General features: G+C 43.6%; 1 pseudogene; it reads right to left on the bottom strand.

Annotated features, from left to right (window-relative positions):
- Nucleotides 1-793: 793 nt before the first annotated feature.
- LOC104455105 lies at nucleotides 794-25,743 on the bottom strand (annotated as a pseudogene).
- Nucleotides 25,744-26,162: the final 419 nt, after the last annotated feature.

Genomic DNA, 26,162 nt, shown 5'->3' with positions numbered 1-26,162 from the left:
TATATATTTCTAACAGATGTATAGCAACGAGCTCTCAAAGTATGTTGGTCGCACGGATTATTCACCGGTATGAATGTTGAAGAGAGGTAAAGAGAATACTATTCGGCCCACCATGTACGAGTGGGAGATGATGGTTTTGTTAATTAAAGGGCTTAAGGCCCGTCCGCCCAAGTTGGGCCCAAAAAGCCCGACCCACGGGAATAGGGCCCGTGGATGGGGGAAGGTATAAAAGGGAGGAGAGAGAGAGAGAAGACAACGTTTGACAATTCAACGTACGTCTTCTCCTCTCCCGCGCGCTCTCTCTCTCCAAAGAAAAACAGTAAAGCATACGGTGCGTTTTTCTTCCCTTCAAAAGGCGATTTTGCTTAATCGGATCGAACATGGCCAAGTTTCTCTTCCTCTATCGGCGTCGGTGTTTAATCTGTAGCTTAAAAGGTACGCTCGAATCCATGGTGTGCTTTAGGATCGGTGATACGTGTTGTTTTTTTGGGTTCGTCTTTCGCATTGATTTAGGGGTTCGATTTAGTGTCGAATCCGGTTTTTGGGGATCCGTTATTCCCAACAGATATTAAAGACATTTTTATTTAGGAATAGCATACTCGCATTGAATAAAATATAGTCCAAGTTATGAATTTTATCTGAAATGGCCCAATATGCGACTTGACTCGTGATTCTTTGTGCCGAACAAACTCTAAGCCGGATCCTTGGCAAAAACCAGTTTCGGCGCCTTCCCCCTCTCCCTCTCGCGTTGGCCGAAAATGGCATGAACATCTGCCACATGAGGATTAATTTTACGAGGAAAACGAACAAAAGCGAGAAAGAAATGCAAGAGGTCGGCTGACATAGGAAGAGAACGAAAAGGAAAGAAAATAAAAGAGAAGCCGCAGGTATGTACTCGGTCAAAACGAAATGAGGGGAAGATTTTTGGCCAATTGATGAGGGAGTAATCTCGGCTGACTCCAGAGCTCGTACCGAGCTGTCATTCTGAACCCTCCCTTGTCTTGCAGCTGCCTACAGAAGTTGAGATCCATGTCTGAGACCAGCAATTCGTCTCTGTGAAGGGGATAGTGATGGCGTGCACGAAGCATCTGGAGCCGAAGAGTGACTGGATCCATAGAAGTGCCAAAAATCCGTGTGCTGTGGCTTCCCATCACCTGATGCAAACGGATTGGGAAATGATCCTGTTCCTACCCGATTAATTGATCCAACAGAATAACCGTTGGCAATGGCAGCATTGTGGACCTGTAAATTGAATTTGCATGAACACAATCAAGTTAACTAGGGCAATAATCCAGCGAGAAGCACAGTGACCAATATAAGTTCATAGCACAAGTTCATAAATCAAGCATAAGTAGGGATTTGTATGTACCTCAATTAGCCACATGAGTTTGCTAAGTTCACCAACGGTCGCATAAGGGTTGAACACAATCCTAGCACCCTTCGAGCCAAATGCTAACTCCACGGATGGTGCCTCCCATAACAAATACTGACAGCGATCTTTCCTAAGCAGTCTCAAACAGAGGATGCCCAGTATTTCCTTCATAGAGTAGGACTTTTCCTTGAAATCTCCAACCCTAGGGATGTGGTTCTGCCAAATGCCATTATCAAGCTTTTCAACATGACAATTCAAACGGGATACATCAAAGACAGAGGCCAGCAACATTTACACTCAACTTTCTATGCTTGCCTATAATATTCCAATTATTGCCTATAACTTCAGCAGTATTCCAGATAGTCTTCCGTGGTTTATATCCCTCTCAAGGATAGGACCGACAATCAACACGTTTCATTTTTTCACTAGATCCTGAAGAAACCTTGTTGATTCCCCATCAGTAGGCTCTGCAAATTCACACCACCTCTTCTCTCCTGTACAAAAGGCAAATGGCATTATCCATGCTTCCTAGATTAAAATTTTTTCAGTAGTTGAACTTCAGTCTTTAAGTCCAAAAGGAGAAACCAAAATGCATACCTCAAGCTGCATGGGGTGGCTAACCTGCAAGAATAAGATGTTCACTTCTGAAGCACTTGCAGAATCTATCATTGGTTTTACTTCCTGATATAGAGCCCTCTTCAGATCTAGAAAGGAGCAGTTCCGGGAAGAACTTGAGTTTTGAATAAGTCCAACTCTGACAACTCACAGTTCTCTTAATAACTCCCGTCTGCCGTAAAGCAAAATTCCTGAATGACAATTAGAATAAATTGATCAGAAATATTCCACGAAACTTGTTAGAATGAATAAAACTAAGGATCCTGCCAAGAAATGCAGGAAGTGAGGTAATTGTTTTCAGTGAAAGTTAGCAACTACCATATCGCCACTACAAAGGATATGTAAGAGTACTTCCTAGCTTCCATGATAGTAAGTTTAATCAACCAGAATAATTTGACTACCTCAAATTTTACACATTTGCTATTCCATTGTTTTACCAAGTCCACAGAATTCCACCACCACGTTAATCAGATTTTCTCACAACTTCCATCTCATGGAAGAACTCAGAACCAAGTGTCCATGCTTAAACAGATTTCAGAAGAGCTCCTTTCCTGGACTATGCTCTCCAAGACCTCCCCAGTGACTAGTGCTCAATATTGCCAAAGGACATCCGGAACAGACGTTTGCCATTCTTTGCTTTAAGACATATTTCCTCCGTTAGGACCATAAATATGACCCGTTGGCATGATTTTGTTTGGTTCCTACTCTTTTATCTATCAGTAACATGAAAGACCGATGAGTTATAAATAGGAACTCCTTACGCCACTAGGCAAAAGAATAAAAGCACACATTGAAAGTTCTTTTCTCATGTTCCTCAGAAAACTGCCAAACATTGTATGGCCTGAACTCCCATTTGCAGACCCAGCAATGCTGAAGGAACCTGCTTCATAGGCTATCGTAATGACTTTCAACTGGGGCAATCATAAGATTGTTTGTCGGTGGAGTTAAGCAACTTTGTCTTCCATGGTTGCGAAAGGGACAAAGCACTTGAAACCAATCGCCCTAGATACTTTCATTTTTCAGACGACATGACCTATTTCTTTCCAACTTCTTTTACCATGCAAGCTAAAAGTATTTCATTGGAGTTCAGGGTGTTCGGTGATGTCTCACCCCTAATAAGCAAGTACTTGATTATTCAGCTCTCTCTCCTCCCCTCCCTGTACATATACAACCCCCAATGCACACACTCAGATTCTCCATATGCTCCAGGCAATAATGTTCTAAGAAGACAAGATTCGTACTATCTAGAATATGGTTTTTACACAGATTTTTAGTAAGTCCTTACCAAACTCCTACAAGATGGTAATGGAGCACATGAAACAGTGCAGCCTAGAGTGACCACGACTCTTACGAGCAGCATCTAGTTTTCCACGTCCAATAAGCAGCACGGAGAAGGCAAACATGGGTTTACCTGTGTGTCAACATTACATTCAGATAATAGAGCTTTTGCAGACCCTGCCAGAGGAACGGATTCAAGAGTCCTTCCATAATTCAGTCCTATAAGTAAACGACTGACTTCCTGAAATCAATATCATAATGGTCCAACAACAGATTAGGATTTTGGTCTGAAAGGTCCGATGATCGTCTCTCTGAGTCCGCTTGTTCAGTTTGTCATTGTGAACAGGTGTCCACTAAATTAATTCAAAAATTATTTGATAATTGATTCTTATTCTTAAAAAGATTAGACGATGGTGCGTACCGTATATTCCTTTCTATTCTACTTTGGGGGCAACCTCTCCTGAGTTGTGCCAAGTGAATAAGATATTTGGAGCTAGGTTTACAATTATGAAGTTTTAGTTGGTGCTGGCGCCTTTTTTTCTTTTTTTCCCAAAACTTGTTGTTGACACTCAATTACAATATCTTATAGCTAGAAAAAACATATTTTGAAGTACATTTACAGGTCATATGTAAATATATCAGAATTTCTTACCCTCTGTATTCTATTCTGTTTATTTTTTTTTCCCTTACCTTTTTTACAACCTTTTTTACAGTCTTTGGAGGTGTTCCTTGTGATATCCCAGGAAGATCCTCCATGTTCAATAGAATCAGGGCACGTTTCCTTCTACTCGTGAAATTATGAAGTGGCAATAAAGACATGGTTTTGCCATTGTCAGATGCTATTCTACGTTTAGTATTGTACAGTTCACGTTCTAAAAAGCAAATGTTTTTGTATGGTTATTACTATAACATTTTTTGAAAACCTTGCAAATCAATTCCAGAGAATTCGACCAAAAAAATAGAACAACACGTATTTTTTACGAGCTGACAAAAAGGAAACACTTCTAAAAAGATATGGGGATGTACAAATGACTGTTACACTTTGTTGACACCTCATTTTTAATTAGTTTTATTAAATAAGTTTTTAATTTAGTCTTTCCGAATAAAAGAAAAAAGAAAACAAGAAAAAACAAATAAAAACAAGAAAAGCAAAAAGCAAAAAGTAGCCAGCCCTTTTCTCTTTTTCCTTTCGCACGACCAAGCCCCCTTTTTCTTCCTCATGTCTTCTTCTTCTTCATTCGCCTCCCGCAACTCACGTGCGCAAAGGGTGCCGACGCGCGAGGGACAAGCTAGGGCAGAGAGAGGAGCATAGGCCGGTGGCTGAGAGGACGCGGCATTGATGGCGAGCGAGCCTTCGTAGGAGGGGGAGGAACTGAGGCCGGTTCGGCCGGCGAAGGGAGGCCGGTTGGCGCACCAAGGACCGCCGGCCTAGCCTCCGTCGACCGGCACCCCGCGCCTATAAATAGGGTGTCGGGGAAGGCCAAAGCAGCAGCGAGCTCTGAGAGCTTCCCACTGAGAGACTTCGGGGGAAGAGTCGAAGAGCGAGCAAGAGAGAACTCGGATCGCGAGCTCGGCTGACCTCCCACTAAGAGACTTCGGGGGAGGCCGCCGGCGAGCGAGTCCGAGGAGGTCAGATCCGGCCGGTGGAGGCTCGGATCTGGCCTGAGCGAGAGGGAATCCGGAAGAGGGAATGCCAGATCTGTGAAGCCGGAGGCTCTCCGCCACCGCTGCAACCGCGGCTCTGCTGCTGCTGTCCCGCCCCGACGCCGTGCCGCCGCCCGACCCGCCAACGCCAGCCCAGATCTGGAAACGAGGAGCTGCTCGCTACCCCGCCATCGTCACCCGCACCTACGGCCCTGTCGCCACCACCGTTCATCGCCTCGCCGCGCCGTTGCTGCAAACAGTGCGGTAGCCGCCGCCATCGCCCTCGACGCATCGTCGTTGCTGTCTTCCTAGTTGCCGCCGTGTCGATTCCGTCGCCCGTCATCGCCGCCGCCGTCGCCGTCTGTCCCATCGTGAGGTTTCGGTCTCCATAGGCACCGCGAGTAGAGAGAGGTGGGAGAGAGTCGCGGCGCGAGCCGGGTGGGCCAAACCCGGCTAATCGGGTAGGGTTTGGCCGGATCGGGTCATCGGGCCGGGCGTCAGGTCTCCGCGAGTCGGTTGGGCCGATTGCGTGTGGGCTGATCTCCCGTGGGCCTGAGGATGGGTGTCCCTTATTTGTGGGCCGCGACTAAAAGAAAAAATGGAAAAAAAAACCTGAGTCGGGCCCGCGTTGCGGGCCCGTCTGTTTCTCGGGCGGACGAAGCGGGTCGGACCCAACCGGATCCGGCCGGTTCGTTTTATTTTATAATATAAAATAATATTAAAAAATGTTTTAATTTCCAGAAATTAATAAAAAATAAACCAAAAATATTTTATTTTTCAAAAAAGGAACAAAAAATTGAAAAAAATCCGAGCCGGGCCGCGTTGGCCCGAAATGAATGACCGGGTCGGACCCAACCCGAGGATCCGACCCGGTTCGTTTTTATATTATAATATAATATAATATTTCAAAAATAATAAAAAAATAATTTATATTAAAAAATATTTCAAAAATATTTTATTTTCCGAAAAATCAAAAATCAAAAAAAAAATATTCCATATTTTCAAAAAATGCCAAAAATCCAAAAAGAGCCAAAAATTCATGAAAAAGCCAAACAAATTCAGAAAAAGCCAAAAAGACTTGTATTTTTCCAAAAAAATACCAAAAATCCTTTTGTGTCCAAAAAATTAGAAAATGACTCAAAAAATGTTTTCCTCCCAAAAATGCATGGAAAATCCCTCGAACATCCAAAAAGCCTCGGGGTTTAAACAAGATTAGGTACCGAAAGGGCATTAGTGATTAACTAGTGTAATCAAGTCCCCGATCCTAATTTCTCTCAGTTCACAGAGTGAGTATTTCTCCCGATACTTCACTTGGGTTTCTAATCAACCCACCCCAAATCGATTAGTGGCGACTCCATTTTAAAAATTGATTTACAGGTTAAAAATTTAGACTATTAAAGTCGTGAATTGGTGGACTTGGGAGAGTAGGGCATAATTAAAATTAGCCGAGCCATTAGCCTCCTCGGGCGCTCGTACCCGATCGGTGGGCGCCGAGAAAAAAGAGGTCGCGACAGCTTGGCGACTCCTGGGACATTTGTGAGGACTTAGGCCATTTTTGTCTTGTTTAAATTCTTTCTTGACTTGTTTTTTTTTTTTTCTTTATGCGGAGTGAAGTAGTTTAGAAATTTGTTTTAATTTTGTTTAAAATAGATTATCTTGTGATTATAAAGCTGTTGTGCATGCTTTACTATTTTAAACACTACACATGGCACACACAACCCGGCCGCCGGACCAGGCCGCCATAGGATTTCTAGGATGGTGTTAAGAAAGATACGACCTCGAACGCGAGACTGCGATGTAGAGGTTGCCTTTCTTTTCCCGAATTTCTTAGCCGAGGTTAGGAGGGTATGCTAACGCGAGACTGCGATGGACGGATACCTTTTAATTTCATCAAGCCTTCTGAGTTAGAAATCGAGCCGCACGTCCTATGTGCATGTCTTTGTGCTTGCCATTTTTCTTTAAAAGCAAAGTGATTTCTTTACTTTTACTCAGTCTTTTTATTTGGCCCATGGCAATGTAGGATAAACTTTTCAAGTCCCAGTTTATATGTGATGGGGAAAGACGATATCCAGTTCATTCCTGCTCCCAAGGCGGAGCTCTTCAGATGGTGGGGCCAATTAGATCGGTTTGCCCAAGAGCGCGTGAAGGCCAAAATTGGTCATCTCCTATCGTTGATCCAAATCACCGTTCGTCCGAAGTCATACAAGCCATGGCACATTTTTGGTGCCCGAAGACAATTACTTTTATATTCGGTAGGTTTGAGCTAATCCCAACCCGGAAGAATACAAAGCATCATCACTTTGGAATGCCTCTTGAGAAAAAGCTTGTCAAGCCATCGATAGGCGCCCTCCCATGGCGCAGTTAGCACGACTTTTAGGAACGAAATCCATGTCATGAGACAAATTCTTGAAGGCAACCATAATACTTGCCCACTAGAATTTATGAATGCTTGTTTTCAAAATCAGCCTATGACCCAAAAAAGTGAGATTTTCCTCCTAGCCTTTTTCGGGCTCATCATCTTCCCCCATCAAAGAAATGCCATAACTCCCAAGATGGCATGGATAGTTGATCAGATCTTAAGAGGGGGGAATTATGTCAACATGATTTTGACTGAAACATTCTTGTCTTTTAATCGTTTTAAAGACAACTCAGAGAAAATCATGCGAGCCTCTCCTGAAATTTTACAAGTCTGGTTCTTTTCTCACCTAAGCGAATTTCGAGACTTCATGCGATCGCCTGAAACAAATGCTTTTGAAAATCCATTACAAAAATTTATGGTTTTAGGACCGTACATTCCCAATCAAAGCTGTTTAAATTGGGTAAGCTTCCTAAGAAACCCAGCTCCTGAGGCATTCCAATGGTGTGCTGGTTGGTTCCATGAAAAGAGGGCCCGCTTTGCTTACATGCGCACCCGCCCAATTCCGTTGCTTGGTCTCACTGGCGCCATTCCATACTACCCGTATAGGGTAGCACGACAATATGGAGCCCTTCAGGAGATCCCACCGCCTTTCAAGATGATGGTCCCTCCAGTTCTTTTCAACACAACCCGTGACTATGAATTCGAAATTTCTACCGCTGAGGAAACCTGGGACAAGTGCCATCGTAAAAGGATTGTGATACCTGAAGGGCTTGAGGGAGAAGAAAAAGCTCACCACGCCTCCATGTCCTACATCCACAACCATCGTATCCCGACAAAATGGAAGCCTTTAGTCCCTCACTCAATCAGCGAAAGCAGCCCGCACGAGCAAGCAGAGCTCATGGAGAGGGATTTGGGAATGGACTGGATGCACACTTTAGAGCCAGCCCAAGGAAGCATGCATCCTCGCAAGAGCAAGGCTCCCCATCGCACATAAATTGGGAATCATGTGTCCCTTAGTGTTAATAGTGTGAAAGTTTTATCCCGTTGTTCAGGGACTTTTGTTTAATATCTAGTATTTTATTTTGTCATTTCAATTTCAAGTTCTAGATGTTAGAAGTCTGCGATCTATAAATCCTCTTTCGATAAATAAAAAAACAGTTAGACCATTGCCATGGGTCAATTTTTGTTTACTTTCGTGCTCATTCATTGTTTTCACAACAAACAGGTAATTATGAATCGCCGGCCACCAATCGCCCGTGATTGGCCTCATGCAATAGGACCCGATCAGAATGATATACAAAATCGTCTCATTAACATTGAAGACGGCGTAGGACAAATGTCCATTGTCCTTAAACAACTCTCGAGACAAATGAAATCCACTCAAGTTGAGCCCAACTCTATAGTTGCCTCAAACACCGTCATGACGCCCGCAAATTTGCCAGAAAATAGCCAGTACCATGGACAGTTTGAAAGGATCATGAAAAAGTTAAACCAGCTACAGGGGCGGAATCCCATGGACCTTTCCAATTATGCCGGCATTGAAATCCCTGAAGAGCTCAAAGCACCTGAATGCGAAAGGTATGCCGATACCTCTCGCCCAGAGACCTACTTGCAGGCCTACCTGGTCCGAAGGATGATTCAATCGTACCAATTGAATTTGACTGGCCCTGCCTTGCGATGGTACATTGCCAGGAAGATTAGTTCTCTTAAAACCTGGAGGGAACTAATTCATATTTTTCACCAAGAGTACAATATTGACATCACCCCTGACATCACATTGCCCTACGAAGAGCCGATGATCGCGGAGCACGAGGAGTTGTTAGTTGCTGAGATAGGAGAGAAACGTGTCAATGAAGCATTGCATAATAAATGGGCAGCTGAGCAACATCCTATTACTGGAAAATTTCCCACTAGGAAAGGCAAGGAGCCTTTGTACGAGATCATAGACTCAGAGCCTGTTCAAGAGTGGGGCACAACTGTACAACTCCCCAAGCTTACTCCAAGAGCTAGGGTCCAAAGAATACCAACCCCTATCAACCTGGAAAGTGAATCAGACAGTGAAACTCTAATGTCTCTCACTTCCCTTGACAGAATCAAGTTAGCAAAACGAAGGGCCTTACTCAAAAGGTCTGGACCAGAAGCCAAGAAAAGAAAGCCTAAGCAGATTGACTCAGCATCTACCGACGAGCCATTGCACCAAAGCTTTGAACATTCCCAAGAATACAACTTTGAGGGCCACCATCCTCTAGAGTACAATCCTAAAGACTTCCCGGCCCTAGAATACAATCCCAAGGACTTCCAGCGTTATTTTGACAATGAAACTGACGATTCATCGTATAACTGTTTCCTACTCTCATCCGGGGATGAAGGTCCGTCAGAAGAGGAAGCATACGTTTTTATCCGCTACGATCCTAACGAAGTATTAAGCTCGTCCTCTAACCATGAGGATAGCTTCAATACTTCATCCTCATTTGGAAATTTTGACCAAGAAGAGAGCAATGGGGTAATCTCGATAGAGTCCAACTCTCCTGAAACAGAAAAATTCACCACTACAACGAATATGCAGTGGGAAAACCAGTGGCCTAACCAGGATACATCAAGCCCGTCTTACGCTCATAGGATCATGACCCCTGGAGAGATGTGGATACCTAACCTCCGCAAATATAATGGCATGACTTGCCCCGTGGCCCACTTGCAGTACCTCCATGTTGAAATGAGTCGGTACTATGGCCCAATGTCATTCACAACTCAGGCCTTCCAAGAGAGTCTTACGGGATCTGCATTACAATGGTTCATCACAGCAGATATCTACCTTATGAGAGATTGGAATGAGCTGTCTTCTGCATTCCCGCTTCACAAGTATCAAAGCCGATTGGGATCAAGCGCCTTGTCGAACTTGGTTCACTTCAGAAGAAGACCAATGGAGGATTTTCGAGTATATGCGAGGAGGTGGGAGGCTTTTATGATACAAACTTACCCTCAGCTGGCCGAAGAAGAAATGATAAAGCTATTCATAGGAGCTTTACCCGCAAGCACGTTTCGTTGGTTGCATGGGTTGCATTTCCGTAGCTTCAATGAAGTGGTCCTCTCATGCGAATACTTCGAGTCTACTGGAGGCGAGGAACTCAAAGGCGCTTAACCAGCAATATCAAAGTGCTCCTTTTCATAGGAGTTTTCATGGGTGTTGTTTGTTTTTATAATTTCATGTTTCTTATCCTATCTAGTGTGCTACTGTTGTATTTTCCATTTCAGTAATCTAATGTACAGTTCTAATATTTTGTTTTGAAAGCATGAGGCGGTATCCCAAACCGGCCCAGTGATGTTATCCAACCATGAAAAGAAAATATCATCCAAGGAGAATACTGAGGGCTGGGCTTCCTCATGCTTTTTCTCCCCCAAAGACGTATTTTGAAAATAAAAAAATTTTCATCACTCGAAAGTTTTTGTTAAAACAAGATGATAAATTTAACCATGTTTGTCTTTCTAACTCATTCACTTCATGTCTCAGAAGATCATTCCCATCCCCTTTGACTTAGTGTGACATGGGGCATTTGAAGCAAGCGCATCAGGCGAACTCACCAAATTCAAAGACACCCTGCCAAGAAAACAGGGGCAAATAGAAAGAATCATCCTACACCAAAAGAGGGTAAGTCTTATCCTCTGAATATAATTTGGAAATGATGTCTTCTCTCTTCTATTTACAGGATACAAAAGATGAGATGTAATAGGTACAGGCATAGAGTTGAGATCGAAGCATCCATGACATGCCTCACTCCTGCCTAGCTTCATCCTGAGCCAAAGAACTATCTTGTCGCACGACACGCCCAAACGGCTAGATGTTACAGTATCAACTTCAACATAAGGAAGGAGTTCCTCCTCTTCCTTTTAAGTGATTACTGTCAACAGGGAGAAAATCTAGACAGTCAAGGCGATCTATAGCCCCACACCCTGGACAACGACTTTGGAATTTAGAAGCTTCACTCCAGACGCATATTCTCGCAAGAAGTAATTGCCATTAGAGAATTGGAGGTTTTGATTCCATAGAAGCTTGAAGTACATGACTTTGCTCAATGCTGCTAATGGTCATATAGTCAAAGACAAAAGAAAAATTCCACAGAAGGAAGGCATTAAAGATAAATCGACAACCATCAATCATACATACATGGCCATGAGTGAGGAAGGCCAATCGAAAGAAATGTCAAACTGTGCCAAGACGAAAAGGCCGTCATCGACATTCAAATATCCCTAGGAGTCAGCAAATACAAACTTTGGAGAAGAGTAATTTGGTATCGTTTCCAATACTCCCAGTGTTTGAACTCACTTTTGACATATTTTCTCTTATTGACAGGAAGCATAGGATTCAAGAAACAAGCTTAAAGGTTAGTTTGGACAAATCAAATGACCCATATCGATTTACCTAACTTGGTATAAAAGGACGTGTCGTCCTGGAGCCAGTTCGGTTAAATAAAAAAGGCAGCGCCCTACGAACACCGTTGGCGCCTCTAGCCGAGTGGTATCTGGGAAGAAGCAAAAAGGTCCGAAGTCGGGGGTTCGAATCCCCGACGCGGCAGTTAGCCGCTTGGTAAAAAAAAAAAAAAAAATTTTGCTTCTCTTGCACTTGCAAATTACGAGAGAGCAGGTGACCTAACGAAGCAAAAGACGTAGGACTTCGTGACCCACTTGCACTTCCAGTCCATCCAATCATCTGCAAACCAGTGAAGGAAAACGTTGGGGATCTAAAACCAAACTTGACGGTCAATATTGGCCAAGTGAGGTTCGTGGAAATGACCCGCATCAAATTCACCTGGCTTCGTGTAAAAGGACGCGTCATCCAGGAGCCAATTCAGAGAATAATCGACCTAACGAAGCAAGGGACATAGGACTTCATGTCCCCCTCTCACTTCAGGATCACCTAATCATCTGCAAACCAGTGAAGGGTAAAGTTGTATCGCTTCCAATTATTCGACTCTTAAGAGAGTTCATGACTAACACATTCCCTCTTGTTTGTTGCAGGATCACCTGACTAAAAAAAAACAAAGATAACAAATCAATGAGAGGCATGACAAACTCTCCCGAGCAAAATGGCGTCTCAAGTATTGCCAAAGCAAATGATAGAGATCCTTCAGGCCTCAATTCACCTTTAATTTTGACCCTGTTGATTCATCCATTTTCATCTTCTCTTCTGCAGGGGCAAAAATAGAGATGCCCGATCAGATCCCCAACCCCGGCTGATCCTTCATGTGTCATATCCCTAATTAATAGGGATAACTATCGACACCCATTTGCGAATAGCCCTTTTGCTGTTCAAAATTTAACATATTTGGAAACACCATTATGTTAACCCCTAAAGTTGTCAATAGGGTCCTTTTTGAGTCAAAACCATTCATTTGTTTTGAGAGTACAAACTCCATCACATTTAAAATGTTGCATGGATTTTGCATGATGATTTTGTCTGTCTAAGTCACTGATTCCACTGAGGATTATTAGAATAGACAGCTAAGTGAAGAATACAAGATTGATCGAGCATGCTTTGGATGAGGCGCGTCGAGAATGATGAAAGGCAAGCCATATCCTACACACGGTCCCCATCTATACACTTGTGAGATGAGTGCAGAAGATTCCATGGCTGCAGGGTAAAGAGTTCTCTCGCGAATGGTACGATAACCAAAACAGTGAGAGGCATTTCATTGCTCACCCCATTGAGCCCCATACATCGGTAAAGCTTCTCTCATACCCTCGTCAAGAACCACCCTACACCGGGGAAGATTAGAAGCGAAGCAGCATTACAAGGTGAGAGGAGAGATAGAAATTTTCTTGCTCGCACTTGCATCAATCTTTGGGTGTCTTTATTGCATATGAACACTCACGTTAATTTAAGTGCCCTGGAATGACGAAGAGCAATTCTTTCTCTATGCACTTGTATTCATTGTACAACCCAATTGAGTCTGTAATTTCACCCTCACATAGAGGCAAAACATAAGTTACTGCCATTTAAGCAGCATAGCCCAGAGCGCCTACTGAAGATGAAGACTCAAGAGTCTAATAACGGTGCTTCGATTAAGCTTGTCTAGATCAGCTCTCAAGCAACAAGGATGAAAAAGCAGGGGCATAAAAAAGCAGTGTACCTAGTAAAAGCAAGGTCAATGCCCATAAATGAAAAACTGGAATAAAAATAGGGGCATGAAAAAAGCAGTGTGCCTGGTAAAAGCAAGGCCAATGCCCCCAGTCAAAAATATAGCCAAGAAAAGTTGTTGTGGTCCATAGAACCTCCATCTAACAAGGAAGACTGGTGACAAATGCCAAGACGATTACTAGCTCTTACCTTTTTACACATGAGTCAAGCCTACATTGCATCCCATTGTAAAAAGTCTCTTCAGACTAGGGGCACTTCAATTAACTTGGGATTTCATATGTGCATAAGCATCGCTCGAAGAAGTACGAGCAAGATTACTCTATCTCTTTTCGCAGGGTTCTTGACTTGTAAACCCGGAGATGATCGTGCAACATTTTCGTCCATCGGCTTCGACCTTGATGGTCCCCCGATGAGCCACGACCAAGACTTCATCACGGTTTCAACAAAGACCTCTCACATTGGTAAAGTCGTAAACTTTGTTTGCGAGAATACTCGGACCCCGCGACATGATGACAAAGTGAGATAGTGTGGTCCTTATAAATCCTGCATCAATGGTCGGATAGCCTTTTCCATGAGAGTGAGCGGAAAGTCCTTTCGGGATCGAAAGTCCCTCATCTAGCATGCTCAAAGCATCTATATTCCGAATAAATGTTGTCTTTCAAAATCTTCCCCAATGGAAATCAGATGATGCAAAATTGACAAGATTATCATGCGTAAATCACATTTGAATTTATGAATTTACAGTATATACAATCATGTGTGCATATTGTGCAAATAGCAGACATACTCCCAGAGATCAGAGATATTGTCAGGTAAGCATATCTTTATCCCCATTTGTCTTAAAGTACCTATCATTGTCCAGGTACTCTCTTCTTGACACTCGACTTGTTCAAGTCGTCCCTTGAGTTTGGGTGCTTGCAACTGTCTAAGTATCCCCTTGTCTTTGACTACCCACCACTTGCCGGGTACCCCCTGTTTTTAAGTGCCTACCGTTACTCAGGTGCTCCCTTTGTTGACACTCAGCCTGTTCGAGTTGTCTTTAAAGTTTGGATGCTCGTGACTAACCAAGTATCCTCTTGTCTTTGAGTACCGGCCACCGTTCGGATACTCCATTTTCCTGACACTCGACCTGTTTGAGTTGTCCCAAGAGTATTGATACTTGTGACTGACCAAGTATCCCTTTATCATTGAATACCTACTGCTGTTTAGGTATCCCCATATCGTTAAGTACCCATCGTTGTCAAGGTACTTCCTTTTCATGACACTCAACCTGCCCGAGTTGTCCCCAAATAATATAGCAGTTGTTCAAGCATTCCATTGCTTTGCTTGGCACCGCCGTCTAGGTATGTTTCCTAGCACTTGGACCCGCCTGAGTGGTCCCAGATCATATCTTTAAGTACTTGTGTTCATCCAAGTATCCCAGTGCTTTGTACACCTGTGGCTATCCAGGTGTCCCACCTCTTCAAGTGCCTGCAACAATCCAAGTAAGCCTCATACCACAGTCAAGTTTATAATACCAGGAGGTGAGAAACCTTCATGAATATCCCAGGTACGCCCTCGATATTCCCATTTACCAGGAGGTGAGAGACCTTCATGAATATGCGAGGCACGTCCTCGATATTCCCAATTACCAGGAGGTGAGAGACCTTCACGAATATCTCAGGTACGTCCTCGATATTCCCATCTACCAGAAGGTGAGAGACCTTCATGAATATCCCAGGTACGTCCTTGATATTCCCAACTACCAGGAGGTGAGAGACCTTCACGAATATTCGGGGCACGTCCTCGATATTCCCAATTACCAAGAGGTGAGAGACCTTCACGAATATCTCAGGTACGTCCTCGATATTCCTATTACCAGGAGGTGAGAGACCTTCACGAATATGCGAGGCACGTCCTCGATATTCCCATTTACCAGGAGGTGAGAGACCTTCATGAATATCCCAGGTACGTCCTCGATATTCCCAATTACCAGGAGGTGAGAGACCTTCACGAATATGCGAGGTACGTCCTCGATATTCCCAATTACCAGGAGGTGAGAGACCTTCATGAATATCCCAGGTACGTCCTTGATATTCCCAACTACCAGGAGGTGAGAGACCTTCACGAATATTCGGGGCACGTCCTCGATATTCCCAATTACCGGGAGGTGAGAGACCTTCACGAATATCTCGTGCACGTCCTCGATATTCCCATCTACCGAAGGTGAGAGACCTTCATGAATATCCTGTGCACGTCCTTGATATTCCCAACTACCAGGAGGTGAGAGACCTTCACGAATATTCGGGGCACGTCCTCGATATTCCCAATTACCAGGAGGTGAGAGACCTTCACGAATATCTCAGGTACGTCCTCGATATTCCTATTACCGGGGAGGTGAAAGACCTTCACGAATATGCGAGGCACGTCCTCGATATTCCCATTTACCAGAGGTGAGAGACCTTCACGAATATCTCAGGTACGTCCTCGATATTCCTATTACCAGGAGGTGAAAGACCTTCACGAATATGCGAGGCACGTCCTCGATATTCCCATTTACCAGGAGGTGAGAGACCTTCATGAATATCCAGTGCACGTCCCTCAATATTCCCAATTACCAGGAGGTGAGAGACCTTCACGAATATGCGAGGTACGTCCTCGATATTCCCAATTACCAGGAGGTGAGAGACCTTCACGAATATCTCAGGTACGTCCTCGATATTCCTATTACCAGGAGGTGAGAGACCTTCACGAATATGCGAGGCACGTCCTCGATATTCCCATTTACCAGAGGTGAGAGACCTTCATGAATATCCCGTGCACGTCCTCGATATTCCCAATTACAGGAGGTGAGAGACCTTCACGAATATGCGAGGTACGTCCTCGATATTCCCAATTACCAGGAGGTGAGAGACCTTCACGAATATCTCAGGTATGCCCTCGATATTCCCAATTACCAGGAGGTGAGAGACCTTCATGAATATGCGAGGCACGTCCTCGATATTCCCAATTACCAGGAGATGAGAGACCTTCACGAATGTCCCAGGTACGTCCTCGATATTCCCCTTTACCAGGAGGTGGGAGACCTTCATGAATATGCGAGGCACGTCCTCAATATTCCCAATTGCTAGGAGATGGGAGACCTTCACGAATCTGCGAGGTACGTCCTCGATATTCCCAATTATCAAAAGGTGAGGGACCTTCATGAATATCCCAGGTACTCCTTCGATACCTGCGAACGCCAGGTATCCTTCAAGAGTTTGTACTTGTAATTATCAAAGTACTCGTTCGACGCCTGCAAGCAATCAGGTACTCCTTCAACGTCTGCGAAAATCCAGGCGCCCTCCAAGAGTCTGTACTTGCGATCATCCAAGTACCCCTTCGACGCCTGCAAAGGCCCAAATATCCTCCAGGTTAGTACTTGTGAATATCCAGGTACTCTTTCAATGCTTGTGAATGTCCATGCACCCCCAACAAATCGATGCCCTGAGAAAGGTCGGCGCATCCTCCCGAGAAAGGTCGGGTTCCAACTGGTGTCTTCGACAAAGTCGACACCCCACAAATCGATGCCCCGAGAAAGGTCGGTGCATCCTCCCGAGAAAGGTCGGGTTCCAACCGGTGTCTTTGACAGAAGACGGACACCCGCAAATCGATGCCCTGAGAAAGGTCGGCGCATCCTCCCGAGAAAGGTCGGGTTCCTACCAGTGTCTTTGACAGAAGTCAGACACCCCAACAAATATGATGCCCTGAGAAAGGTCGGCGCATCTCCCGAGAAAGGTCGGGTACCAACCGGTGTCCTCGATTCAGATCAGGCACCCACAAACAGATGCCCTGAGAAAGGTCGGCGCATCTCCCGTCAAGGTGACCGAAGAAAGGTTCGGGTCCTAGACAAACAACTTATTGCTCTAACAGCGACCAGAAGAAAGGTTCGGGTCTGGAAAAGCAATTTTCCGTCAAGGCGACCGAAGAAAGGTTCGGGTCCTAGACAAACCAACTTATTGCTCTAACAGGCGACCGAAGAAAGGTTCGGGTCCTAGAGGAGCAATCTCTCGTCAAGGCGACCGAAGAAAGGTTCGGGTCCTAGACAAACTATTGATTGTTTTAACAGGTGACCGAAGAATGGTTCGAGCCCTGGAAAAGCAATCTCCTCATATCACCAGGTAAGATGACGCCTTGATACTTGTCAAACTCGGGGCTCACACCCTATCTCACTCACTCCCGGTAAGTAACTACAGGTATCTTCTTACCCGTCTTAGAATATGTAATGTTATATTGCTCTTTTCCGCATAAAGTAATCGGTCCTAAATAAAATATAATCTGCTACGCATACATGGATAAAATTGAGGCATCAGTCTGTCTTTGAATGCAACCTCTGCGAGCTCACCTTCAAAGAGGGGCAGCTGTTGACACCTCATTTTTAATTAGTTTTATTAAATAAGTTTTTAATTTAGTCTTTCCGAATAAAAGAAAAAAGAAAACAAGAAAAAAACAAATAAAAACAAGAAAAGCAAAAAGCAAAAAGTAGCCAGCCCCTTTTCTCTTTTTCCTTTCGCACGACCAGGCCCCCCCTTTTTTCTTCCTCATGTCTTCTTCTTCTTCATTCGCCTCGCAACTCACGTGCGCAAAGGGTGCCGACGCGCGAAGGACAAGCTAGGGCGAGAGAGAGGAGCATAGGCCGGTGGCCGAGAGGACGCGGCATTGATGGCGAGCGAGCCTTCGTAGGAGGGGGAGGAGGCGAGGCCGGTTCGGCCGGCGAAGGGAGGCCGGTTGGCGCACCAAGGACCGCCGGCCTAGCCTCCATCGACCGGCACCCCGCGCCTATAAATAGGGTGTCGGGGGAAGGCCAAAGCAAAGAGCGAGCTCGAGAGCTTCCCACCGAGAGACTTCGGGGGAAGAGTCGAAGAGCGAGCAAGAGAGAACTCGGATCGCGAGCTCGGCCGACCTCCCACCGAGAGACTTCGGGAGGCCGCCGGCGAGCGAGTCCGAGGAGGTCGATCCGGCCGGTGGAGGCTCGGATCTGGCCGAGCGAGAGGGAATCCGGAAGAGGGAATGCGGATCGTGAAGCCGGAGGCTCTCCGCCACCGCTGCAACCGCGGCTCTGCCGCCGCTGTCCCCGCCCGACGCCGTGCCGCGGCCCGACCCGCCAACGCCCGCATCTGGAAATGCGAGGAGCGGGCTGTCGCTACCCCGCCATCGTCACCCGCACTTACAGCCCCCGCCACCACCGTTCATCGCCTCGCCGCGCCGTTGCTGCAAACAGTAACTTGTGAGCCGCCGCCATCGCCCTCGACGCATCGTCGCCGTTCTTTGTCTTCCTAGTCGCCGCCGTGTCGCAGTTCCGTCGCCCGTCATCGCCGCGCCGTCGCCGTCGTCCGGTGAGGTTTCGGTCTCCATAGGCACCGCGAGTAGAGAGAGGTGGGAGAGAGAGGTCGCGGCGCGAGCCGGGTCAGCGAAACCTGCTAATCGGGTAGGGTTTGGCCGGATCGGGTCATCGGGCCGGGCGTGCGGGTCTCCGCGAGTCGGTTGGGCCGGTTGCGTGTGGGCTGATCTCCCGTGGGCTCCGAGGATGGGTGTCCCTTATTTGTGGGCGCGACTAAAAGAAAAATGGAAAAAAAACCTGAGTCGGGCCGCGTTGCGGGCCCGTCTGCTTTCTCGGGCGGACGAAGCGGGTCGGACCCAACCCGGGATCCGACCCGGTTCGTTTTATTTTATAATATAAAATAATATTAAAAAATGTTTTAATTTCCAGAAATTAATAAAAAATAAACCAAAAATATTTTATTTTTCAAAAAAGGAACAAAAAATTGAAAAAATCCGAGCCGGGCCGCGTTGCGGGCCCGAATGGATGACCCGGGTCGGACCCAACCCGGGGGGGATCCGGCCGGTTCGTTTTTATATTATAATATAATATAATATTTCAAAAATAATAAAAAAATAATTTATATTAAAAAATATTTCAAAAATATTTTATTTTCCGAAAAATCAAAAAATCAAAAAAATATTCCATATTTTCAAAAAATGCCAAAAATCCAAAAAGAGCCAAAAATTCATGAAAAAGCCAAACAAATTCAGAAAAAGCCAAAAAGACTTGTATTTTTCAAAAAAAATACCAAAAATCCCTTTTTGTGTCCAAAAAATTAGAAAATGACTCAAAAAATGTTTTTCCTCCCAAAATGCATGGAAAATCCCTCGAACATCCAAAAAGCCTCGGGGTTTAAACAAGATTAGGTACCGAAAGGGCATTAGTGATTAACTAGTGTAATCAAGTCCCCGATCCTAATTTCTCACAGTTGCGCAGAGTGAGTATTTCTCCCGATACTTCACTTGGGTTTCTAATCAACCCACCCCAAATCGATTAGTGGCGACTCCATTTTAAAAATTGATTTACAGGTTAAAAATTTAGACTATTAAAGTCGTGAATTGGTGGACTTGGGAGAGTCCGGGCATAATTAAAATTAGCCGAGCCATTAGCCTCCTCGGGCGCTCGTACCCGATCGGTGGGCGCCGAGAAAAAAGAGGTCGCGACACACTTACTGAGGATTAGAAAAGTTTTAATCCTCGTATTGAATACTAAGGCTGCGTTTGGCAGTCGAATAAAATTTAGGATATGATATGATTTTCATATCCTATGTTTGGTGCTTGCTCGGGATATGATATAGTCGGATATAAAAAGGATATATACAGGATAAAATAATCTCATGGGGAGGTGGAATAAAGGTCAAAGATTTTTAATATTCACAATAGGAAGTTACTTTTCTCAAATAACAAACTTATTAAATTAACAACATTGGAATTATATTTCAATATAAAGAATATTTGAATTCTAATTTAAGAAATTAAAAATGAAAAATATATATTTTAAATTAATCTTATTTTAATTTATACATTCAACTTTAATTCCATCTTATAATAAAAATTCAATCTATAAATTAAATATTTATATTTATTATATATTTTAGGTATTTTTGTATTTTAGGTATGTTAGTATGGTTTACTATTTGATAAAATTTTATTAAAGAATGATGAAAGGGGAAAAAGGAAATAATAAAGACAATAATATAAAAAAGAGGAAAAATAAAATAAAAATAAACTAAGGAATAATGTTACGAGAGATTTTCACCATCTCCGTTTATCAATATTTAGGTTCATTTATAATGATATGCCATTTATATATATATATATATATATATATATATATATAAATGTACATGATATTATGTGAATATATACGATACTATGATTAACCAAACAATGGACTGAATATAAAAAAATCCCAGGATTTCATATTTTATCCTATTTAGTCATATCCTGATTAAAAATTTGGACGACCAAACGTAACTTAAAAGGTTAATCCCTGCAAAGCAAGGAAACGTAACTAGATATTAGAAATTTAGATCCTTAAAATAGGTAGTGGATTACTTGTTTAGTCGATGAAATGCTAACTCGTCATTGAGGCTAATTCACCTACGGTGGTTGCAGGATCGTGTAGATTGGAGATACTGAAGATTGAGTCTTGGGATAAGAGTGTGCGGTGAAAGCTAAGGGTTTGTTTGTTAAAATTTGTTTCTATTCCCAAGTAACGACTATTTTTGTTCTTTTGTTCTAGGGAACAAAAAAGAATATAAACTTATTTGGTAAAATTTTTGTTCTCAGAAATAAAAATCTCTTTAGAACAGAAATAAAAAGTAGAAAAAAGTTGCTTCTTGTTCTTGTGAACAATTTCTAGAATCTATTTTTTTCTTTTTCTTTTTCTTCTCTTTTCTTCTTCTCTTTCTTTCCTTCTTCTTCTTCTTCTTCTTCTTCTTCTGCTTCTTCTTCTCCTTCTTCTTCTTCCTTTTGGCCAGTTGCCAGCCTTGGCCATGGTTGGCGTCAACAATTGGCCAAACGAGGGTTGGCGATCTTATCGGAGCGTCGCCGGCCCTTGGAGACGCCGAGCCATGATGAAACTCAGCCTCCCCAACCAGCGCAAGGCTAGGCCTCGCCAGGCCAACGCGAGGCCAACCTCACGTTGCCTAGGTGAGGCCAACACTGAGCCTCGCCGGTGGCGTTGGTTAGCCTTTGGCGAGCTTGCTAGGCCTCGCCTTGGCCTGGTGAGGCTTTGGCAAGCTTGCCGGACCTCGCCCCGCCGGTCAACAGCCACCATCATGGTCAACGGCGGCCAAAGAGAAAAGAAAAAGGAAATAAAAAGAAAATATAACAAAAAGAATTTTAAAAAATTAAAAGAAAAAAAAATCTAAGAATCCTACCAAACATATTTCTATTATGGGAATAGAAATTTAGGGAAGTTATTAAATACATTCTTTTACTCAGAAATTGTTCCCCAGGACAGAATGGTTACCAAACACACCTTAAGTGGACTATTGTGTGGTATATTTTTTGTTTAGAACTCAGTGTGCTAAGTGAAAGCTTATTATTTTGTATTTTTTTTCTACTTGATATGTATCTTTATCAAGAGAAACTACTTTTAGTTTACTTTACTCAGTGTTATTTGGCCGAAACTTACAGTTACATTTACTTTGGTGTTGGATTCATGATATTTGTAATTTTGTGACAAGATGATTAATTTGAAAAAAGACTGACTTGAGAAGTGAAAAGTGAAGTGGTGTTTGGGTCCATCTCCATAAAAAAATTGCCAAGTCAGACTTCTCAACTTGAGGTAATGGACAATTATCAGATATTTTATCAATTTGTACAAAGACGGGAGATAAAAGATGGAGGTCCTGGAAAAAGCATTTGAATCCTTGTCATCTTGGGGTAGTTGGCGATGGTTATCTCTTCTAATTTGGGCCATTCCAACGTATGATTGTTCCCTGAGAGGAACCTTTTCAACTTGGGCAAACATTCCAGCTCTATCCGAAGAAGATTTGGGAATCTAATTGTCTCCATAGCACTTCCTTGCCCTTCTTTCTGTGTGAAACATTCCAACCTTTTCAACCAATCAAGCTCCATATTCTTCCATTCACTGGAAGCCCCTTCATGCTCCTTCTTACCTCCCTCATTGCTAATGACTTTTGTTAACATTTCACAATTGCTTATCCTCAATTCTGCCAATTCCACCAAAATTTCAATTATTGTTGGTGTGAACATATATGATAAGCCACCATCACCTACGGTGGCCCAGTTGGATAAGTGCTCTCATGATCCTTTGCGAGAGGAGAGGAGTTCGAATCCCGCTGGCCGCACGGGATCTTAAGTGCGACATCGGAGTGGTGGGTCCTTCGCTAGCGTCGCCCCAGGGTTTACCCCCCATTGCCCTGGGCCTGTCGAGCTGTCCGGTACGGTGCGTGGGTTCCCTGGGTCATAAGGGTGCTTGACCATCATGGGGTTGGCAAAGCCTACTGCTAGGGCGGGATTCCATCTTACCAAAACTTCAGTGGTCAATTGGCAATGGGCAAAAGATCATAATCTGTGAAGATAGATGGCTACCCAAAGGGATACTAGGAGGACTTGCTGCTAGAGGTGAGCCTGTGATGGTGGTTGATCTCTTATACCCGGACCACAACACCTGGAATGTATCCCTACTAAACCGGTATTTCGATGCTCAGACTATAACGGAAATTCTTAACATTCCGGTTAGACCTCACTATGCAGCTGATCATTAGCACGGGAAAGCTAATGATCCACTCCTGATTGAATCTGACCACCTTGTTCTGGTTCTGGTTGAAGCTATGCACGCTCCCAGATCGATGCCATGGGAGGTTCGAGCGTTGTTCACTAAAGCTGCTGCACTGCTCCCTTGCTTCCCTCACATTTGCGTTAGGCATTGCAGACGTGAAGCGAATTTCGTGGATGATTGGGCTGAAAGGCCCATGGTAGTGGCACTTTACTTCCTAACTGGGCTGTTTCCCCTCCCCCAATTTTGTTGGATCTTCTTTACTCGGACACTATTGCAGCGGGTTGTTCTGTTCCTTTTTCTTGAATGGAATTTTCTATAACGACCAAAAAAAGAAAAGTCCACAAAACACCGGCAAGGAATACAATTACTCTTCCAAGCCGTCATTGATAAAGCCTTTTTCAAATGACGTACTTGAAATTATTTAACTAGCTCCAACTTTTTGCAACAAACTTAGCAGAACAGAGTTCCACTATCTGACCACATCTTTGTGTGTTTCCTTTCGACGAGTCGAACCTCTTTCCGACTTTTTACTATAACAATCCTTCTCCATCCAGCACTTTGTTTTTCTTGGCAAGCACCAATTTGAGATTCATAGATTCTAGCTTCATCAAGCCTACAGAAAAGTATTAGCGCTAGAATATCTTTCACAAAGCGAACTTTGTCGATCTCAAATTGGAGTGGGAGAGTCAGCGTCGAAAAACCCCTTCACCCTTTTTCCCTTGTTTGCCCCCTAGCTATGTTAGGCTCTTTAACCATGGGTGTTGCAAGGATGGAGTGATAAATTTTGAAAATTCAAGAAGCACCCTTTGAAATTTTGAAAAGAGTTGCTATTTGGAGAGCATAGTACCACGAAAGTTCCACAGATTTACCACGGAGCCTAGTCTCGAAATTCCATAGTCATTGCTGATCACATTGGTCATGCGATTCGCCATTATTCATGCAAGGATGCAGAGATTTGTGCGATTAGCACCGTAATGCAAAGTTGGGAAGGGAGCGCAATGATCCACAATACTGGCGAACGCTTGATACCGGGCTACGAAATTTCATCTACTCATTTTTTATTACCACGAATTCAACTCTCTCTGCTCCTCAAGCAGGGCGAGCCTACCTGCGGACCAATTGCTCGTTTGAACTTTGCGTAGTCAGATAATCCCTTTTAAACCAATTGCTCCTCCTTTCACAAAATCAGGAAAAGAAAAAGTATCAAGAACGATGACAGAAAATGAAAGTGAAATTGAAGAAAATTACTTTGTAAATTAATTATGCGTGTACAAGTACATGGATCTATTTATATTGTACTAACGAAATGAAAAACTAGGAAATGATGTCCAAAGAATTATAACTTTCCTAGTCACTAAATCAATTACGGATTGACCGAACCAATCAGTCCGTAATTGAGATTGGCGCCACAATCAGGATCTTCACTATATCTCCAACGCCCCGTCACCCTTTTGGTGTTTCTGAGAACAGCAGGTGGCAGCGTCATTGTGCAAGAGCAAAATCGCATCTTCAATAGATGTAGATATTAACATGTCTAGAATAATCAATCTATTCAACAGTTTCCAAGCAGATTCGTTCTGCGGATTTTCTCTAATTGTTGAAATAGATTATTCTAAAGGTATAGCTCCCTTCGTATAATAAAGATTGGCTTTCTTGCATTGTCCACAGAAGTGTTTCTCATTTACTGACCATAATTTAACAACACGTTACGGGTAATGACACTTATACGAAACTATCGATCTTAATTTCCCTGCTTTTCTTGGATTAGCTTACCAACTAATTCTAGATTAACAAGTTCTTATTTGCCACGTCCAACAAGCATCACAAAAACAGCAAACACAGGTTTACCTGTCTGTCGAAATTTCATTCAGATGACAGAGCTTTTGCAGAATCTGCCAGAGAAGCAGCTTCAAGAGCCCTTCCACCATTCAGTCCTAAAAAGTAAACGACTGACTTCCTGAAATCAATATCATAATGGTTTAACTACAAGTAGGACTGTACCACAATGGAATGACGCGCTTTGAACATTTTAGAGAGAAGAAAGGCGTCGACGTAGATCTTTTTAATTTTAAAGAATAATTCAATTTCTCAGTGAAGACAGAGAAGAAATGTAAAAAGACGTCAAAGAGATAACATTCTCTTTGACAGGATGGCCCTAGATTGTCACTATTGTCCCTTTTAAAAGAATGTAGCTCGGAACTTCCTCTTTAACATGTTCAAGTACGTGTAGTCTAGCGAACGAAGTGCACAGAACACTATCAAGAAATATAATTATCCTTTCAAAGCTACATTTATGAAGCCTTCTTCAGATGGCATACATGGATATATCAACCATGAAGTGTGGAACACTAGTTATGAATTTACTCTTCTCAACAAATAGAATGTTTAGTTTTCACGAATAGAATCGACTTCAATTCCGCACTTTGTTCGCTAGATAGAATCGACTTCAATTCCGCAATCACTCGGGTCAAAAATCCAATCCAAACCGACCCGAGATATCTCCGGTCGAAAGGCACCGACCTTCGTCTCCCCACTCAACATGTAAACGAGGTTATGAAATCGCAGTTTCAGATGAGGAGACAAGATTGCAAACGAGAAAACAGAGGAACCTGAAAGACTTCGGGGCGGAGATTGTCGCGGAGGAGGCGGTTGAGCAACTTGTATCCGCAAACCGTGCCGTCTCGTACGGTGGCGGTGGCGACGGTGGCGGCCTTCTCTTTAGCTTGTCCGTTCTGGGTCGTGTCCATCGCCGGTCAAGCTTGGGGCAGATAGAGAGAGAGATTACGGAGGCGTGCGGGGGTGGAATTTGAAAAGAGAGAGTGAGAGAGCGTGTGCGTCATTAGTCAAATGATGATTCCAGGAATCATTTCGGAGCGTCACAACGAAAAGATTTCCAGCGAAGATGACGAGGTGCCCAGCAGTTGCGCACGTGGACTCCATCTCATGAAATAAAACATGTTTTTTTTTTCCTCTCTCTCTTTTAGATCAATACTAAAATAAATTCCCAAAACCGTTACACGTATAACAAATTTACCGATTCGTCAGTTTTTATTATATATTTTCATCAAATTGCTAAGTTTGATAACATATAATAGTTGATGGGTGTATTACTTTGAGGTTTTACTTTTTATTTATCACATGTGTGTCGATTTGTAGTCATTAGTAT

This window comes from Eucalyptus grandis, chromosome 7 (genome assembly GCF_016545825.1).
Source record: "Eucalyptus grandis isolate ANBG69807.140 chromosome 7, ASM1654582v1, whole genome shotgun sequence".
NCBI classification, from domain to species: Eukaryota; Viridiplantae; Streptophyta; class Magnoliopsida; order Myrtales; family Myrtaceae; genus Eucalyptus; species Eucalyptus grandis.
This window is presented reverse-complemented; position numbering and strand designations above follow the sequence as displayed.